The sequence below is a fragment of the Abramis brama genome, assembly GCF_963993115.1.
Source record: "Abramis brama genome assembly, chromosome: 7".
Taxonomy (NCBI): Eukaryota; Metazoa; Chordata; class Actinopteri; order Cypriniformes; family Leuciscidae; genus Abramis; species Abramis brama.
Window position 1 is genome coordinate 37,563,077 of NC_139969.1, and position 11,490 is coordinate 37,574,566.

Sequence of the window (11,490 nt, forward strand, 5' to 3'; positions counted from 1 at the left end):
TTGAAAATGAAATTAAATATTTTTTGGTGAAAATAAAATATATTGTGTGGAATGATATATATTTTATCTTCAAAATTACATGAATTAATCATGTTAAACAACTTGGGGTAGCAATGGGATTGTGATTATTGAGTTTATTAAAGGAAAGGATTATTTCATAAAATCCAGATTTATTTTATTGTAAGTATACACAATTTGAGGCCCGGACCTCATTTCGTATGTTACTACTTTCTTCTAACTTGACCGTACATCCATTTGTGTGTAATTCAGGTAAATATTGTACTCGATATCTTAAAAATTATGAAGTGATATTAGTGCTCTTGGGTGTGATAGGGCAAGTCAGTACGGCAGACCATAATTACTATACCTTAACATGCAATTTCATACAAAAAATTCAATGTCTTTTGATCTCTTATCACCCCATTTACCATTCCCATCATATACAAAAACTATTCAGACATATCTTTCAGGTAATAAGTATTAGCTGGTTTGTAGATAATATAAAATTGCGTAACCACAGGCCCTTAAAGTCTCTTATATATCTTCAATAGCAATAAAAATTTATACATTTCAGTTGTGGAAACTTGGGGAAAGAATGTAACAAGATGCTTGTAATAAAAATATTTGACTTATGGGTTACCACAGAAATTTGAGCGCTGACTACCTTTATGGGCACCACAGATCCAGCAAACAGATTAGGTATATATATATATATATATATATATATATTTAGATGTACTCCCATGGCATACAAAGCAGTGATGAGCATTGTAGCCAATGACAGAAATGTCTGTTGAGCACATGATTGTAGTGATCTCGTCATTGCAACTCAATTTCTGCACTCTCACGAATGCTTTCATCATAACTAACAGTTCAAACACGATGTAAATAAGAGTGTAGACATTCAGCATCATTGATTATAAACGGGAGTTTTGGCGAGAGTCCATAACTCAGTCATTGATAAACTCCTGCTGTTTGATTGACAGCTCCAGCGATTGTAAAAGGAGTGCCCTTTGATCGCTTTCTGTATATAATTTAATCACAATTTTCATGCTACTAAGAGAAACAATGTGAAGCGGATCATTTAGTCACTGGCTTGATTTACTGACGCATAAACAGCAATAAATGGTTTTGAAACATTGTATGACTGTGCCTGGATGTCAGCTGAACTTAGCCCCGCCCACAACATTTTTAGGTTGGGAAGTTTGGTCTGGACTTAATCCGTTGTGGTAGCCTGGGAAAACCCAGACAACTAAACTTTAGATTTGCTCTGCAAGTAGTCTGGCAAAGAGCTCATTCAAGCCCATTTCTAATCCGTCGAAATCGCGGCACCAATCAGAAACGTTGGGGCGGGCTTTACACGATGACGATCGCTCTGATTGGTTTTAGGTCTATCCAATTGCGCCCAGAGGCATTTGAGCGACTCCCCTTTGGAAATGAGTTATTAATGAAGCTTTGCCAGACCATAACTCAGTTACTACTGAGAATGGTCTGGTTTTAACCAGGCTACCGTTGTGGAGCTATTATGCCCGAACAAAAGCTGTTCGGACCAATCAAATTGTCAGGGCGGGCTTTATACGATGATGGACAGATGATCAACAATGGAGCAGTATCAGACTCACATTCTGACTAGAATCTGAGTAAGACGACGTCAGGCTATGATTGTACATGAAGCATATCAGAAATCACTGTTGTGATCATAGATTAGGCAACAGATTAGGTAACTTAAATTTTGTGGCATTACTGTCGGGTCCATATCTTACAGTTAAAGTCTGTTTGCAAAGCTTACGCCAAAATGCAACTGATTTAACAAAGATTCGACAGTGAAATGCACAGAATAAATAAAAACAAATAATACTGCGACATTCCCATACTTAAAAATAAATAACCACTATCCTGGCTTTAGGATCCGTTGGAAGGTAATGTCCAGTGGTCCTGTGTCTTTCTTTACTCCATCTAAGAGTTAAAGAGCAGCTTTTTTGCAAGTACTCATGAGTTTTGAGTAGTGAGTACTGAGCTGCGGATTCTACCCAGTTATAATAAACACTGTACACTGCAATTTAACAAATGTTGAAAACACTGTACACATACTGTAATTCACATTCTCTTTTGCTGCTTGTCAGAAAGAATGAAGAATATCTTTGGCCTCCAATGTTTTAATTTTGACTGCCAACTTTTTAAAATACATCACTTATCAGTGATAAAATGTATCTTCCGAAACAACAAGGAAAGATTATAACAGAGATGAAAAGATGAAAAAGTTGTATTCAGTACACTCATCACCATTTTAAATCATAATGTAATCATAAGACACACAACAGATGGGGAGAGAGAGAGAGAGAGAGAGAGAGAGAGAGAGAGAGAGAGAGAGAGAATTTGTCTCTGAACTGTGCCAGTTTTTAACGTTTTGTGATAAAGAAATGAGAATTACTATTATTTACTAATATTATCAAATAGTTAACCTCACCTAATGCACTGAAATAGGCAAACATGAGCTAACACTAATTATATTGGGTAACACTTTATTTTAGTGTCCTTGTTACATATGTTACATGTACTTACCACAGTAATAACAGTAAATTATGCATAATTACATGCAACTAACCCTCAACCAAACCCTAATCCCACCATAACCCTATAGTAAGTACATGTAGTTACTTAATATTACTCAGTACTTAAATACATGATTACACTGTAACAATGACACCTTAAAATAAAGTGTAACCTTATTTTGTAATTCCATATAGTATACAATGCTACCATTACATAAATCCCAACAGTCCAATAATACCAGTGATAACCAGGGGTTAACTGGGATTTTGGAGGCAGGGGAACCCTAAAATCCACAAAAGTATTGCTAAGAATACATCATTATTTTTTACTTCATTTTTTAAATAATAGTGTTGTCATTAGAGCATCCTTTAAAATAAAATATTGGTATCTAAATATATATTAATTGCACTTTATAATTAATACACTTTTTTTTTCATATGAATCTCTTTAACTGATATATAATGTCATTAAATGCAAAACTAGTCTACATATTTACATATAATATTTGTTATTGTTTTATATGAAATGGCAAATACAGTGTTATTGATATCAGATGACAGCTGGGAAGTGTTGTAATCTTTCCTTTGATCATAACTGTTACATCCTTCAGCTGGAGTGCCCATGATCTCCACCAGAGGGCACTCGCCCAGACTCTCTTGGTCTCCCATTATGAACTACATTCCCCATAATACATAGCCTGGACTCATTACCTGTGGATCATTTGCTTGATGAGTTTGCCTATTTAAGCTGTGTTCTCCCTTGCTTTCTTTGCGTAGTCTTGTGAATGTTGCTGTGGTATTTCTGAGCACCTGTATTCCAGTTCCCTGTTCCAGTCTTCAATTTTCTCCGTCTGTTTTCTTGGATTTTGCCATAGTTTAAATTATTTTGATTGACGTGTGTATTTGATCATTCACCTGTGTTTGACTATTCTTATGGATTGTCCTAAATAAAGGCTGCTCTTGGATCGCTCATCAAGTCTCAGAGCAGTGATTTGTATCACATATTAATATGTGAATGTTAAAATTTAAAGTGCCATGAGATGGTGGGACGAGGGGAGAAAATGTCAAAATGACTCGTATTGGAATTTATTGTTTTCTTCAAATAAATAGGTGTCCTATTAATGAATTAATTAAAATAATTGATGATACACAAATGTTTATTTGTCCACTTTTCTTGTATATGTGCATTACAATATATGAAATGTACTTTTTAAATACCTTTTCTTAAACTCTAAACTAATTTCGATCTATTGCAGAGTATATTCAAGTCTGAGCCTTTACTTCCCACATTTCTCACAGAACATATCTTTTTTTAAGAGTTTGCACCTCTTCCTTTGTTTGGGCCTTCAGTTGTCCTTTCCTGTAGCCTTTCTCTACTCATCTAGGTCTATGTTTTGGCAGTGACATACATTTTGTGTTTTGCTAAATTTGCCGGTGTTGATTCACGCTGTTTCTAGATTATTGTGCAGAGTGATAAGATGCATTTTAAAGGGGTGTGTAGCATCTGGACTGATCAGACACACAATTATTCATTATTTAATGAATAATCCAACAGACGTCTCAACACCGTAACAAGCAAAGGTCCAAGTAGGCCCACATAGACTCTGAGATGTCGGCTCTCCCACTAATCATTATCAGCTTTAACTCCCCATTGCTAATGTAGCGGGACGCCGCATTGAGGTGAAAGCAAGTAACCTCTATACCAGGGGTCTCCAACCTTTTTTCATTTGAGAGCTATTTTTTAAAAATGAAAGTGGACGAGAGCTACTCATGTAATACAATACTTAAATCTCTTAAATAATGTCTCATAACTCTCATATTAACAACTATCCAAACTGTTTTAGACCTAAAATAGTTAGGCCTATGTCTGTCAAAAGAACAGACTCAGAGATTTAAAAAAAAGTATAGAGAATTGTACTTTGTATATTATACTGTAAAAACAGTATAATAGTTGATTTTATAGTGCATGATAACTAGAGATGAAATGGCCTGAAAATTTCATTTCATGATTATAGTGACCAAAATGATCACGGTTATCACAGAATCCTGTTCAAAAAGTACTAATACTAATAAAATCAATTCACCAAGTTTTATGTCGAAAACCAGCAAATAACAAATAAACTTAGCATCAACATTAAAATAATAACATTAAAAATGATGGCCAGATTTTAAAGGAGTGTCTTGCAACATGTTATCTACTAACATGTACAAGTTCAAATAAAGTTTTGACAAAAAAAGTTTTTATAAAAAGATAAACCTTGCATATTTCAGCCTTTAAATCATTTTTATAAAAATAATGAGTCAAAAAAGATAAATTACTGACATTTACAATGCATTATCCATTACAACTGAATACATTACAATAGCTTATCTTTTATTATTAATAGTAAAATTCGGTCCGATTTTCCTGTGGCGTCTGTCGTTGCTATAAGGTTCCACACCATGCGCTCTCCACAATGACAAAGAAGTTTTAATAGCTAATAGATTTCCACCACCGAAAAACGCTTGCTGTTGCTAAGCTCTGCTACCAGATTTATTTACGGAGAAGAAAAAAACACCCGTAGTGTTTGGGTGCACCCCCATCCTTCATGTTGACTCGCTGCGCCTGGAAAAAATGAGCGCGTCGCTTCAATTATTTGAAATAACGAATTTGAGCGCACAAAAGACGCGATATGTGAACGGCCCTTGGCGAGCTACCTCCAATCAGGCCACGAGCTACTGGTAGCTCGCGAGCGACGTGTTGGAGACCCCTGCTCTATACGATATAGCTGACTACGCCACCCTGTTAAACAGGGAAATATGAATATTAATGAATTTAACCACCTACAAAGGACACACAGGAACGTGGTTATCGAAAGAAGGGCCTAGGACGTGGATGCTTATTGATTTGGGTGAATGTTTGACTGTGATTTGTACGTTGAGAATGGAGAATGGTTTTTTTTTTTTTGGTGTTTTTCTTTTTCAATCTAGTGTTGGAGACAAAGCAGCAGCGTCGTCTCAGTGGATGTGAAGCAGATCCATCGTTCCCTGTAGACAATTTGAGTACGGTGATGCATATCCACTGTTCTCTGTAGATGAATTTTAAATACGATGGACAAGATGGGTAACGGCTGGTCACCATACCACTCCTTACCTCCCTCGCACCGAGAGGGCTGGACCCTCCACGGACTTTGTTTTTTAACTCTGTAGTTACTATTTTCAGGCCTTGGAGTTGAGGGGTATGGTTGCCATTTAGTAGTTCATCGTCGGGTCGGCAATGCAAAAGCAGGGGGTAGATTGTGGTGGGACGTACAGAGTTTCGTTTTTAATTAATCTAATGCTTGTGTGTAATGTAGTGTCCAATTATATTCCACGAGGGAGTGTATAAAAAGGGATTCGAATGCACCGTTTGGTGTGTGTGGTCACCGCCTGTGCGTCATTGCCGGGGACCGCCCATTCCGGTTTGTTTCATCCCTTCCGCTTGAGCATTATGGCGGATGGTTCGTTGCTGGGGGTTGTTGGCGACGGCTATTCATATGCCCCTCCTGCATTCCTGTGCTTTTGTTGGCATGGCGATAGTCTTCTGTGTGCGTGACTTGGATTTGCGACCCGCTATGGAATGAAGGAATAATCTGTTCTCGGATACCGTGCGTTCAGTGAGGCCTGCGGGGCAACACTATGTGATGCTGCTGCTTTGTCGATCCTGGTTTCTCCTGGACAACTCGCTCGTTAGCGCGTGCGCTCGGTTCATGTTTGTGTTTTTCTTTCTTTGCTTTTTGTACATTTACTTTATTGTTCTTCAGTGCCATTGCTGTATCTCTTTTGTTTGTGTCGTCTACCCTGATTTCTCCTGTGACAAACTCGCTCGTCGCTCGCTCGCTCTGTGCGCTCGGTTCATATGTATTGTAATGATAATACCTAGAATATCAAAATCGACTGCTGGCGGTAGATCCTTTTCCTATTTAGCACCAAAACTTTGGAACAGTCTTCCTACCATTGTCCGGGAAGCAGACACACTCTGTCAGTTCAAAGCTAGATTAAAGACACATCTCTTTGACCTAGCATTCACATAATGCATTATAGACTTCTATAATTCAATGTTAGGCTGCATAGATTAGGTCAGCCGGAACCGGGAACACTTCCCATAAATCCTGATGTACTCGTTACATCATGAGAAGAATGGCATCTACGCTAATTTTAGTGTCTTTGTTTATCCCGAGGTTTTCCCGCAGCCTGCCGTATCCAGGCCGTATCCAGATCTGACGAAGGACCTTCGCCTGGACCCGATGACAACGCAGTGCTGAAGTGCCAACTAGTCTCTCCCTATGGAGGATCCCTTTACCACTCTACAGATAAAGCGTCGTCGGGAAAACTCAATTCGCGTACCTACCTACCTTACCTATTGATAAAATAAAATAAAATTCTGTATCAAAAATTATAATAATTATATATAAAAAATTATATATAATTTAATAACAAATGATCGTTGTGACAGAAGCGAATCAATCAAAACTAACTTTAGCTGGAAAAATCTTACCTTAAATTATACGTTTATTTCTGTAAAGCTGCTTTGAAACAATCTACATTGTTAAAAGCGCTATATAAATGAAGATGACTTGACTTGACGTGACACCTGCTTTCCAGCATATATTGTTTATGTGATCGCTGGGTTGCTGGTGAAGTATGAAAGTGGAGTGAATATCCACCCAGTTTTGGTGCCCAATTCTTAACCTCAGCGTGGTTTGATGCATGATTCTCAGGTTTATTAATTAAATGTTTTTCTTCTGTAACTTTATTTAAGTTTCAGTTGTTGTTGTTATTTGTTTTGTTTATTTGGAGACCATTTTGTTAATTTTGTTTCTCGTTACAGGAGCCGAGGCTTCAGGGCAGGCCGCTCATAGGCCCTCGTGTGCGGTGGTGGGATTCTGTCATGGAGTGCTGTGCGTTCATGCTTGACCTTATTGGTGTGCGTGTGTTGTGGTGAGACCTGTGCACAGGGTGGTATAGGAGTCTTGTGCTCATTAAACTAGTTTAAGCCTCAGCCTCCTTTTCATGTTTGGTTTCTTTAATGTTTGTATGTGTAACCTGCTCCTTAAGTCTTTTAATGTTTTAAGATTACTGCTTGATGATTGAAATAAAACTTTTGTATCTTGTGGTATCCACGTCTCAGGCCCTTCTTTCGATAACCGCGTTCCTGTGTGTCCTTTGTAGGTGGTTAAATTCATTAATATTCATATTTCCCTGTTTAACAGGGTGGCGTAGTCAGCTATATCGTATAGAGGTTGCTTGCTCTCACCTCAATGCGGCGTCCCGCTACACTAACACTAGTCCAGCAACAAGTGGACCTCAGAGACATTCCAGGTTGGGGGAAGGCGGCCACACGTGAAAGCACAGGCCATAGAAAAGACTCCATAATGCCCCCATTCATTCATATAAAACCTTCTATGAATGAACATGCATATCCCCAGGACATTTTACTGTCTTGTATAGTGTCTTTTGTACTGTATACCGTTTTATGGTAGAACCACTAGATAATGTAACCATGAATGTGTAGCACTACTGTCTACCTCTGAGGTAATCCCTTAATAAGAAAGGGGGTGTTTTTAATTGAGCTCATTGGGTGATGTATAAAAGTGGTCGTAGTGTGTGTGCGTCTTCGCTTGATCAGAGAGCGAGTCACTGTACTTCCAGCGGCTCGCGTGAATGTCCGCGAGGTAGGAGCTGTTGGTCGTGATTGTATCGTGGTCTGTTCATTTGTTGGTTTGTCGTGCAGGGTTTCATGAGTATATTGTTGTCAAAAGGTGGACTTGAGGAGCTTTGCGGGATGCCTTCAATTATATCCGTTCCCATGGATATGCGTTTAATACGCAACAGTTTCGGTGCCATGTGAGTCGTGTTACAGGTATGTTTTGACTGAGCTTATGTGTTGACTGCGTTCACAGTGTTTAATACGCAGGATCAGCTGGACCGTTGATTTGGGGCATGTGGCGTGGTGCCTTCACCATCGAGTATAAATGTGTTGTGAGTAATAAACTTGAATTAAGCCTTAAGCAGAATTAAGCAGCATGCAACAGAAGATCAGCCACTTAGCTGTCACCAGTAGGTTCTGCAGGCTTTGTCTTTTTTTGTATTTTGTTTTTAGGTGAATTGATTTTGTTGTTGTGTACTGTATGTATATTTCTTTTATTTATTGGTGATTTTGATTCAAGTCGTTTGCTTTATATATTTCTTTGTTTATTGTGATTTATAGTGATTGCATTGTTTTAGGTGTTTCTTTTTTTTGTAAACTTGTTGATTGATTTTTGACCTGTTCCAGTCAGTAAAGAAATGTGTCGTCGCCTGACGCGGCACCTCGATCAGATGGGCCGAACTGACGCGGTGAACTGTGTTGTAAGACGTATGTCTTGATTAATGTGTTTTCTTTATATAATTGGTTTAGCGTGTGTTTTGTGTCATTCTGTATCTTCCTTCAGAATCGGGGCGGCCAGCTGCAGAGGATAAGCGTCTCCCTGTGTTGTGGTGGTGGGTTCTTCGCTTGAATGCTGTGCTCACAGTGAGGTGTGGCGTGCCGTGGTGTGAGTGTGCACGTATGATTGCTGTCCTGTCTAGGAGTGCCAGTACCCAAAGTGGTAACGTCTGTGTATCATTTGTGTGAATGTGATTTGAGTTCTTTGATTGGTTGGTGTTTTGTGTGTTAAATAAAATGCAATACTCTTATTGATTGAGAATAAAAGTTTTTTATTTTTGTACTCGACCCATGTCTGATACCTGACTCAGCCGAAACAAACCTGTGAGCCTTGCTCTTATGTTAAGGGCGTTTCCATGGAAATAGGCCCCGGGGTGGCGTAGTCGGTGACTTTGTAGCAGCCCACCTTATTCCGTGGTCTGTTGATCCATGCTACCGTGTAGGTTAAGATGAATTTACTAAACCTTTTAGTGCACCCACCAGTTAATGCTGCCACACATGAATGCATTGTATGCTTGTTATATTAATCAGAGCATAAAGGGACACAAACTGCCAACTTACTCCAATCATACAAATGAGTCAGCTTTTAAACAAAGGAACTTTTCCCAGTGATTGTTGTCATGCAATAACAGACCGGTAGATGCCGGGACTGAAGAATCAGAACTGAGTATTGCAGGGAGTCGTGTAAAAATATAAATTAATGATGCATGGTTCTGCATTAAGCATGGACAAGATTGTGAAAGAATGCTGGTGTCAGGTAAAGGTAAAGCAGATGATGAATCTACTTGAAAATATTTTTCTCTACAAAAAGAGAACCACTGCTCTAATGAGAGTGTTGACATGTAGTTGCAAAGTTATTTATAGTTAAAGGGGTCATGAACTGAGAATTCAAATTTTCCTTGATCTTTTGACAGTTAAGAGTTCGTTACACTATAAAAATACCCAGTAAGTTTAAAAACTCAAATCTTCCTTGTTATTCCAAAAGGTGCTTTTATTGAAACCAGGGCCAGAAAATGACAGGATCTCAAAAGTGGAAACTTGTGACGTCACAGGGCAGCGAAAGACCGCCTTTGCAGAAGAAGATCAACGCCTACTTCTACATCACCGCTAGCCTGGCTCCGCCCTCCTTCGTACTTCCGCTCAATTTCATTTTCCTTCAGTAACTCCGTCTGGGATTGTGGTGTATTCTTTGGTTTTCTCCGATCAATTTTTAACCGGTCCAATCAGCGAACAGAGGGAGTGGCTGAGAACGATGACGTTGAGATCGTGCACTAGTTTGAGTTGACATACGTCACGACCAAAAGTTAGCGATTGGTTATGGCAGATTCAGAGTGACTCTGGTCAGATCCAATAGTTTTAAACTTCAACAGAGTACCCGCCTACAAGGAAGTTAACGCTTGTCAATGGAGAGAGGCCAGACTCTCTGTAAAAATGAAATGTACGAGAGTCTGGTAGAACCAGGCTACATCACCGCGTCTTTGGCGCGTAAAGTGAATAGTTACATGAGAACGAGAAAAGATCGACGATGACAGGATCAATACCATTACCTTCCAAAGGATCCTAATGCTTGGAAAGTGCTTTTTCTTTTTTTTCAACAATGTGAATGTCTCAGCAGTGCATTAGTATTCGGTACAATTCACTGTGAATTATTTGGTAATTCAGTCGTAGTTTCAACGCAGGCTTTGCAAAAAGACTTTTATGATATGGGTCTGCCAGCAACGCCACAAAAACGTAAGTAACCATGTTTATTCCAATGCCTAATCTGTGATCAGTGATGTCTGATGTGTAATCAAGTTCAGACAGATTAATTCTCAAAATCGCTCAATACTGTTTATGCATCAGTAAATCAAGCCAGTGACTAAAAGATCAACTTCACATCGTTTCTCTTAGTAGGATGAAAATCTTATTTAAACTGTAATTAAAATATAAACAGGAAACGTTTATTATAAAATAATACAGTTCATGACCCCATTAATTTCAGGGAAGAAAAAAGTAATGAATAAAAAAAGTTATGTTAAGTTTCATTGTGTTTTGGTTTTGTTTTCATTGTTCCCTGTCACTGAATTCCTGAGTTCTTGTTACTAGTTTGTGGTCTTCTGTTTCGCACCTGTTTCCTGTTACGTTAATTATCCTGTGTGTATTTAAGCCCTCAGTTCTTTCTGTTCATTGTTCAGTGTCAACTTTTGTTTTCATGTGGAAAACCTTGTTATTCTCTCTAATAACAACTGTCCACGTACCAGCAAGACTTGGAATGCACTTTTGAGCCACTTGTCACGATGTCATCAGCCATCCTCACAAACTGAACTGACAACATTTAAATGTCTTTTATGCAATGGAAATCAACGTCGGACTTTAAAGGTATAATTTCAACATATAGCACAGCAGAGGTGATGACTGACCAAAGCAGAGCCAGAGGGACGAGGGACCCAAGGTGGATTCCTCGTCTCTGAGGGCCGAGGTAAAGCCAGGGTTTCCGAGGACCAAGGCAGAGCT